This window comes from Megalobrama amblycephala, linkage group LG11 (assembly GCF_018812025.1).
Source record: "Megalobrama amblycephala isolate DHTTF-2021 linkage group LG11, ASM1881202v1, whole genome shotgun sequence".
Lineage (NCBI taxonomy): Eukaryota > Metazoa > Chordata > Actinopteri > Cypriniformes > Xenocyprididae > Megalobrama > Megalobrama amblycephala.
The window spans coordinates 18,368,633-18,379,010 of record NC_063054.1 but is presented as its reverse complement, the minus strand read 5'-3'; positions in this window follow the sequence as shown (position 1 = coordinate 18,379,010).

The window sequence follows — 10,378 nt, the reverse complement described above, 5'->3', positions numbered from 1 at the left end:
TCAAAATGGGTGTATAATAAAATGTGGTTATGTACTCCAGTTTGCTCAAAAGGCCCCATTATTCAACGGCGTGGTCCCAACCTCTATGACGAGGGAGGATGTGCATGTCCTACACTCTGAGGTGAACACTATGCTGGCCATAGAAGTGGTTCCTCAAGCCCAAGGCGAGTCAGGCTTCTACAGCCGTTACTTCCTCATGCCCAAGAAGGATGGAGGTCTCAGACCCATCCTCGATCTCAGACATCTGAACCGGGCCCTAATAAAGCGCCCATTCAGAATGATTACTGTAACAATGTTCGAGTTTGTAGGAGGGAAGACAACAGGGTCGGCTTTGTCTGCTGACTGCTCTTTATTTTCAACACAAAAACAAAAGTGTGCAGACAGGCACAAAACGGTCATAAATCAAGAAAATCACTCCAACTAAAATAAACACAGGAATCCTGGAGTGTGGCAGCCAGCAGTCCTTCTCTCTCTCACTCGCTCCTGTTTCTCCTGGCGTTTTATACTCTCTCCACGCCAATTACTGCAACAAGAGACAGGTGTTTGTTATTTGCACTTAACCCACTCACTCACCGCGCCTCTCTTGACGCTCTCCCTCGCAGCAGGGTTCGCTAAACCACGCCCCCCTTGCCACATACCCCCACCGCCCGACTCAGGCCGGGGAGCCATCCGGACTGCAGCCCCCGTGAGCCCAGCTCCTCTCAGCGACCTCAATACCGCCCTCACATGCTGCATATGCCGCTGCCAATCATTACTAAATATAATGATATCATCTAGGTAGGCAGCCGCATATGCACCATGGGGCCGCAACACCTTATCCATCAGCCGCTGAAAGGTAGCCGGTGCCCCGAACAGCCCGAAAGGAAGTGTAACAAATTGGTGTAATCCAAACGGCGTCGTGAAAGCTGTTTTTTCTCTGGATAATGGAGACAAGGGGATCTGCCAATAACCCTTCGTTAAGTCCAATGTCGAAAAAAAACGAGCCGAACCAAGCCGGTCAAGCAATTCGTCAACCCGCGGCATTGGATATGCGTCGAATTTCGACACAGCATTCACCTTGCTAAAATCCACACAGAACCGCACTGAGCCGTCCATCTTAGGAACCAAAACTATCGGGCTCGCCCAGTTACTGTTGGGTTCTTCTATTACCCCCATTTCAAGCATTGCCCCTAATTCCTCCTGAACCACTTTTTTCTTGTGTTCAGGCAAGCGATAAGGCCGGCTGCGAACCACCACGCCCGGCTCTGTCGCGATATGGTGCTGAATGAGGTTTGTACGACCAGGTAGGGGAGAAAACACGTCAGCAAACTCTGCCTGTAATGTAGTCAAATCAATGAGTTGGGAGGGCGAGAGGTGATCTCCCCCTGGGGCCAGAGCAAGAGATTGTTTTTTTATATTCGCTTCTGGTCCAAGATCATCCTCTCCGCTAATCACCGTCGCCAACATCACTGATTCTCCCTCATTCCATTTTTTAAGGAGATTGAGGTGATAAATTTGACGTGCTCCTCTCCTATCTGAGCGTATTACCTCATAATCGAGCTCTCCCACTTGCCGTGTGACCTCAAACGGTCCTTGCCACTTTGCAAGTAATTTTGAACTTGACGTTGGGAGTAATACAAGCACTTTATCTCCCGGTGCAAATTTACGCAAATTGGTTCCCCTGTTATACAGCCGGCTCTGTTTGTCCTGGGCCTGTAACAAATTCTCCATAGAGAGCCGCCCCAAAGTGTGGAGTTTTGTTCTCAGGTCCATCACAAACTGAATTTCGTTTTTAGATTGAGAAGGTCCGTCCTCCCAAGTCTCTCTTATGACGTCCAACACCCCTCTGGGCTGGCGACCATAGAGCAACTCGAAGGGGGAAAACCCCGTGGAGGCTTGCGGGACCTCTCGCACAGCGAACAACAGGGGTTCCAACCATCTGTCCCAATTTTTGGCGTCTTCCTGAACGAATTTACGAATCATTGTCTTAAGCGTGCGATTAAACCGTTCGACCAGCCCGTCCGTTTGTGGGTGAAAGACGCTGGTCCGAATCGATTTAATGCCCAATAATTCGTAAAGTTCGCGTAATGTCCGTGACATAAACGCCGTGCCCTGATCAGTGAGGATTTCCTTGGGAATCCCCACTCAGGAGATTAAAGAAAACAGTGCGTCAGCAACACTCTTAGCGGAAATGTTGCGGAGCGGCACTGCTTCTGGATATCGTGTTGCATAATCTACAATGACTAATGCAAAACGATGTCCTCGTGCTGATCGCTCTAATGGCCCGATGAGGTCCATGCCAATTCTCTCGAAGGGGACCTGCATTAATGGAAGGGGGCGCAAAGGCGCTTTTGGGGTGGCCGGTGGGTTTACCAACTGACATTAACGACAAGCCGCGCACCACCTGCGCACATTCTCGTGAATTCCCGGAGAATAATTCTCTCGATTTTGCTCTGTTCCCCCGAGGCAGTACTCAGTGGTCCCGGTTCAGTCTCTCCCACCTGCACACTCTCACTCCCCTCCGACGCATTTTCCCCCCAAGAGGCATCCGTACATAAAATTCCCAATAATTCTTTAAACGCTGGCCAATTCATCCCCAAAATTAACGGATGCCGGAGGTGCGGATTAACTGCCACCTCAACACTATGCTTTTGTCCCCGAAATTTAATAATGACCAGCAAAATAGGATGCTCAACCACGTCCCCGTGCACACACCGTACTTTAACCATGCGGCTCGTATCCAATGCCCCGGATTGTATCAAACTTTGATGGATTGAGGTTTGGTTACATCCTGAATCCACCAATGCCTGATAGGTACCCCCCTTGATACTCACAGGTATTTGGTACCACCCAGCCTGACCGGGGGCAGCCTGCGGGACATCCGGGACCCGGATCATCGTCCCCACCTCCATAACGGGACACCTATCCACAAAATGGTCCGGGTCCCCGCAACGCCAGCAGGCCGGCCCAGACTTCCCCGCCGCTCAAGTGGCAGGGAGTGGGTTAAGTGGCTGACGTGGAGAGAGCGGAGAAACAGGGGCGGGGTCCAACCCGGCCGGTGCCAGTCCCACCCCCCTGGTCCCCCCCTATGGTCCTCCACGAGATGGATAGCCGACTCCAGCGACGTGGGGCGGTGGCACTGGACCCACTCGGCCGTTCTTCTAGGAAGCCGAGTGACGAATTGCTCCAGCACCACTCGATCGATGATCTCCTCCACGTCGCTTCCGTCGGCCAGCAACCATTTGCGGCAGGAGTCCCGGAGCTGTTGGGCCAACACGAAGGGTCAGCCGGACTCGCCAAGCTCCAGGGAGCGGAAGCGTTGGCGGTGCTGCTCAGGACTCCGGCCGACCCGCTGAATGATGGCTCTCTTCAAATCCTCGAAGACCAGGAGATTCCGCACCGGAAGTTGCTGTGCCGCTACCTGGGACTCCCCGGAGAGCAATGGGACCAGGCGCATCGGCCACTGGTCCCGCGGCCATCCGTGGACCTCGGCCGCTTTCTCAAATAAGTCCAAGAACGCCTCCGGGTCGTCCTCAGGCCCCATCTTGTTGAGCGGGAGATGGGCGGGCACAGCTTGATGGACCGTGGCTTCCGGCCGAACCTCCCGGTCTATCCAGCTCCGGAACCTCTCGCGGTCTTCCTGCTGGGCTTGGAGGACGGCTTGGAACCGCCTCTCTTGATCATGTCATAAGTCCAGCAGGGCCTGATGTTGGTCGTGTTGCATGACCGCGAGGGATGTAATCAGCTCTGCAAATGGTGTAGCGGAGGACGCAGTTGTGGCGGCGGCATCCATCTTCCCTCCCGGGTTTCGGCACCAGTGTAACAATGTTCGAGTTTGTAGGAGGGAAGACAACAGGGTCGGCTTTCGTCTGCTGACTGCTCTTTATTTTCAACACAAAAACAAATGTGTGCAGACAGGCACAAAACGGTCATAAATCAAGAAAATCACTCCAACTAAAATAAACACAGGAATCCTGGAGTGTGGCAGCCAGCAGTCCTTCTCTCTCTCACTCGCTCCTGTTTCTCCTGGCGTTTTATACTCTCTCCACGCCAATTACTGCAACAAGAGACAGGTGTTTGTTATTTGCACTTAAAGGGCATATTGCAGGTTAGAGCTTTAGTGATTCAATGTGTAGAAAAATAATGTATGAAATAGATTTTCTTGAAAAAACACGCATAAATACGCTACATAGGCTTCTGGAGTCGTTTTTTGTGAGAGAATTTTACTTCCGCATCTGAAAAATGCCAAATCGGACGTGACGTCACTGAAGGGAACACGATCAATATAAACTATAGGAAAACAATGGATCGCAATGACAGTTTGGATGCTGAGGAAATTGTAAATGCTTATTTATACTCGTATAACTAATCACAGCCATACAATTAGCCTGCTATGTGGTCAAGAGAGCAGGGACAGGCCAGAATTAGACAGAATAACGGTCAAAAGAGACAAATTGAGCTGTTGTGTGAGAAGCAGTGGAGAACAGGACGAGACCGGTGTTAGCTTATAGATATAACGTTAACGACATGTGCTCAGATCACAATATTGTACAGATTATTATCATGAATCAGGCAATAGCTTTGCTATTAGGCCTACTCCTAGATGACCAACTGATTACTAATAACAGAAACGAATAAACTTTGATCAAGCGTATGTCACACGCGTTAATATCCGTCCACACTAACGTTATGTGATATAGCCGTTTCTCATCACGACTGATTTGGTAGTTAGCAAATGTAATAATCAAACACAAAACTTAAAATGTGCACCGTAAGTCTTCATAGAGCTGCATCTCTGACGGATCCGTGATCATGTCTCCCGCCGGCGGCCAAACATAGTGTTAACATACTGTATGTATTTCATGTTATCCTTTATTCATTAATTGTGTGTTATGAGTTTATTCCGTGCCCATTCACTGATTGTGTGAGGATGTATGACACCGTGATTATGTAGTTGTGTGAACTTGAATGTATATATAAGTTTACATACATGGCATGCATGAAATTGGAGTATTTACATTACCAGCACATCATTCAAAACTGTTTTGTGTGAGTGTGAGACTGTATGCATGTGTACATAATTTGTATTCATCAGTGTTGAAATTGATTCAAGTAAAAACGGTGAAGAAGCATAGCGTGTGTAAGTTTATTCATTTAATATAATAATTTACAGAAGTATTACAATGTTGAACTCCATCATATCGCCAGAATGATAATCCTCCAGTCTAAAATGAACGCGTTTTTCGACGCAGATGCAGAAGTGAAGTCCCGTCTCTTCACCTGCACAAAACAAACCCCGGCACGGAAGATAGCAGCGTAGTTTTTCTTGTTAGTAAACCTCTGTACTCGATGTCCTGACAGGCTGAAGTTTGTGCAACCTCCACAAACACAGTAATTTACCATTACGATGATAAATAGAATACAAAAACTACCGAAAACACACTGATTCACGGCCGCTGTTGCTAAATAGGCTACCAATATATTCTGCACTGAATCAACACAGAGCTCTGCGAACATCTCCCTGTAGTGACGTAAAATGACGCGACGCTGAAAAAAAGCGGTTTTTACAGAGACCGTCACTTTATCTACTAAATTAATGCCCTTATGTCTCGCAAAACATTTTTAAACCCTGCAGTACCTTTTTATATGGTATTTTTGTACAAGGTTATATATTCATCTCGAAAAAAAATGTTAAACCTGCAATATGCACTTTAACCATAGACTGTAAAAAAAATATGGACGTAGCGTCCGTGACGTCACCCATAGAGTTCTGAACAGCAGTTTTGACGCCTAAATGAGGCCGCGGCCATCTTAGCTGCGCGTCACAGCACGTCACTCCCGGATAACTGAAAATGGGCAAAGAGGCGGGGAGGTGGTTTGAGCTGATATGACTGGTTGCTGAAACCAAGCCTGCCTAGCTCGACGTGACCATGTTAGCAGCAAAGGAGCTATATATCTATCTTAGATACGATCTAAAATATTAATGAAGATAAGTTTTATCATCAGAACGTTCTAAAGGTTTACTGTCAATCTACGGTGTTTTTTAAGATATAGATGCTCCAACACCAGTAGTGTTGGTTGTGCAAATAACAACATGGAAAATCAAATGGGACTTCATACCTTTATAATGAAATAGAGATCGCGAGATGAATCCAATCCGTGGCACTTGGGTAAAATATGAATGTCCATTGCAAAACAAAAAAACATTTCACATTTCTTCTGAATGATCTGCTTTCTGTCATCGTTCTTCAAGAAAGGATGCAATCTGAGCAGCGATCGTATCTAACAAACAAATGAGCCTGTGTCCAAAGTATATTTTTTTCAAAATAGTGCAGCAGTTTTAGTTATAATATCCAAGCAGTGCTGTCGGATTTTGATATCCTCCCGCCATTGTCATTGCAGTAAATCTCACAACCAAAACTTTCAGCCAATGCCACGATCCATCAACAACGTGTGTTCTGTGTCTCTTCCCCATGCATGCACATCTACACAGACACACATCAGTCTCGAATATTATGCAGCAAGCCATATTTTATAATTGTATAAAATAATCGAGCACAAATACGGCTGAGATGCCAAATTCAGCGGCAGCTGAGGTAACATGACGGCTCACAGACAGCAGCGCAATCTACCTGTCACTCAAGTGACCACGCCCTTAATTATGCAGAACTTTAAGGCTTAATATAATTTAAACGGATAAGTTATAAAAAAAATTCACCCCCCTCAGAGTTGTCATGAAGGGCAAAAATAGCAGTATAGACCAAAACCACAATTTGAACCAACTTGTAAACATGTTTTTTTCTGCTATAAACTTGGCCAATTTAACATGGGACTCTATGAGATTCTGCTCTCTTTTGGAGCCTGTCCCTAGCGGCCAGGCGATGAATCGCAGTTTAAGTTACTTCCGTATTGGCTTCACGAGAGAAAGGGGGAGGTTGCCGCTTGACTTTAACCCACTCACTCACCGCGCCTCTCTTGACGCTCTCCCCCGCTGCAGGGTTCGCTAAACCACGCCCCCCTTGCCACAATAGAGTGCCCCAGGGATGACGTGTTTTTGTAGGCAAAACCCGGAAGCGAGTTAGCATTTTAGGACTTCCGGTTCCAACGCCATAAAGTCTATGGGTTTTTTGAATGGGTTTTTGCTAAATCGCCTGAAATAAGGTCTGTGGTAAACAAAGCCTCTAAATACTTTCACGTTTTGATCTATGACATAAAACACACCAGTTATAACCCACTTGTGATTTTTTTAACTTTTACTGCGTCTTCAAATCGGCGGTTGCTAACAAATTGCTAAAAGGGACTACTTCCTTTGGCGGGGACTTTAGACGTCATCATTAAAAACGGGACATTTGGACAGCATTTCTCATGAAAAAGTGGATAAGTATTCATACACAGCGCAGATCATAATCAGTGAGCATGTTTTTAAATAGAGTTGTTTTCTAAATAAAGTTTGAGGACGCTTGGTGGTGACGACGTTGATCCGCGACCATGGTGTGCTGTAGTCCGTTTATAGCCTACTGTTAGCCTTTTATATCTGACGACTTTATTTAGGCTTCAAAATCTATAAATGTTGTGTTAACTTGTAAATATTATCTTGATAGACAAAACGTGTAAGTGTCATAACCATTTGTTAAACACAGAGCTTATTTTCTGCGATTTTCCAAAAGTCTATGGGAAAAATGAATAGGCTTTCAGTCGAGGGAACCCGCGCGCCGCTAACTTCCGGGTTGGCCTACAAAAACGCGTCATCCCTGGGGCACTCTATTACTTTAAGTGTTATTTTAATATAATTGAGATACGATTATAGTTTTTATTAATAATTTGAATTAGTTTTTCTTACATTTTCAATGTAAATATATTATTAAATATATGTTTTGATATGTCTATAGATTTTTTAAATTATTTTTTATTTCAGTTTTAGTTATTGTAGTACTAAATTATTAGTTATTGTAAACTAAATGAGTATTACCTTTATCAACACTGAAGTGAATCAGGTGAGTTTGTGTGAGTGCTGTTAATGAATGAGAGAAATCTCCCTTATTCCTGTTTTTATTCACACACAGAGGTTCATATCTTTATTCTTTAAGGAGAGTGTGGATTGGTTTGCCTGACATTAAGAACAAGGGGATCATGAAATAGGTAGATAATTAAACACTGAAACAAGAGTAAGTGATAAAACACTCACAGAAAACCACTGTGGATGTATTTTAAACATGAGGCTTCATCAAACACCACAGCCAAAGTCATTACTTTTTTTGCACTTTCACTTTTGCTCTAGCTTCTGTAATAAGCTTACACTGTTATTCAGGTTTTGGTATGAAGATGAGCCAAATAATGCAGGTGGAGATGAGGATTGTGTTAAACTGATGCCTGACCCAGAGTCGGAATGATCTCAAATGCTCTGAGAATGGAAAAGGGATTTGTGAGAAATAGGGTTCATGTTTTTAGTTGTATTTTATGGAATCACTCTTATTGTGATCATGTAATTTTTGATTGAGGTTCATGTTTTTTAAATGGTCTGCTACTGTAATTTTAATTAGTAACTGCTTTATATCAATTTCATTTCACACTTTTATGTAACATACAAAACCATACATGGAATTCATATAATAGAAAAATGTTTAACTGTTAAAAAAAAAAAAAAAAAATGTATTGCTATAATAAACTTATAACATCAGTGGGGTGAATTAGGTAATAAGGGACAGTCGCTAATGTGGCACACCTTGCTCCATAACAAGCAGATCTATGCCGACCTTCTATCTAGTTTGTCCTTCTCATCTCGTTTGTTAGTCTGAAGTGAAAAATCACAATGTATTGAGTGTCTGCGAAACTACTTTTGAATTGCTTTCTGTTTTAATAAATGGCCAATTGCCATTATTTTCACAGCATTCTTTTTTTTATTTCATATTTCATTGTGTGTCTGCTTTATTGCACTACATATGGAGAGATTTGCTTTAGTCCAGCAGGGCACAGCAGAGAGCAGGTTTAGCAGACTGAAGTGATCAGAGAGGAACAGAAACATTAGATTCAAGGGGGTGCTTCTCATTTCTTATTTGTGCTTCCTCGTTTCCTTTCCTCACGTCACAGCTTCACCTCCGTAGGATGTGAGGGGAGGATGCAAAGAAAGAAAATGAGGACGGAGGAATTGAAGGAAATGTTATATTGGAATGTTCTTGATCAGTCGAGCGTCACGTTCTTGGTCATGTCAGGCATCATCAACTGCGCTTGAGGGATCTGCCCTCATGTTGTTAAAGTTTGGTTATTTAAAAAAATAATAATAATAATAAATAATAATAATGCAAGATGTCCCCTTGAAATATGTGAGATGTAAAGTTTATTTAAAAATTGTACAAAATAATACATTTAAAATAATTATTGTTGACAGTTGTGACGGGGGAGGAGAATGTATATGTGTCAGGTTTCTCGACTAAAGACTTACGCAGAGGATACACTTGTGTATCCTCGCACATGACTCCTCAGTAGCTTCCTCACTCCTCGTTCCTCGCCTCCTCGTGGTGCAATTAGAGAATTGAGATGTCCTACAAGATGGCTGAGCTCGATCGGTGTCCAGGTCATAGGATGGAGGACGGAGGAGTGAAGAAACAAGGAAGGATATTGAGAAGCAGAAGCACCCAGGGCACTTGCTGCTATTTCCTGCATCATCAAAACAAAGGACCAGTTTGGTCTGTTTAAGGGTGTTTGAGCCCATTTGAGTGGTCACAGATTCCTCTTGTTGGCTTTTGAAACTGAATGTTGCTAAATGTGATTGAATGTTGTGGTAGAAAATTCTCTATCCATCAGAACCCCGATAAGAACAGAAAAGAAAAGGGTATAAGAATGGCGTCCTGGCCAGAGACAAACTGAGATGTCCTCCAAGCATCTTGGCTTTGTTGCATTGTACAGTTAAGTCTTATTCTGAATTCTTGAACTCTGCCTCTTGAGCTTCATTTGTAAGGAAGAGATCATTTTTCTCCACAACATTAAGTAAAAGCAAATCTAAATTTCAGTAGTGTTTATTTTTACTCTCAAGTCACGAGTTTACAAATTCAGACAACTGTAGTTTCATTTCCCCTTTTTTATTCAGATGTCTTTGGCCGAAGATGCTTATTTTTCAAAACAAATGTTAATCCTGCAAGGAAAAGAAATGCGCAGTTCTTTGTCATAAATGCTGTTTACATAATGTGATGGAGGAGTGATACGAGACAGTTTCCTACACTGTAATGAATTGCTGTAAAAATTACAGCAATATTTTACAGCCGATGGCTGAATTTTAATGCTGTAAATTGCAATGAATTCCAGGGACGTGGCGGTTTGAATCAAATTTACAGAATATTGCTGTAAATTTCAAATATACAGAGGCATTGTGGGATCTCCAACGGTCAAGATTCGAGTAGCAGCA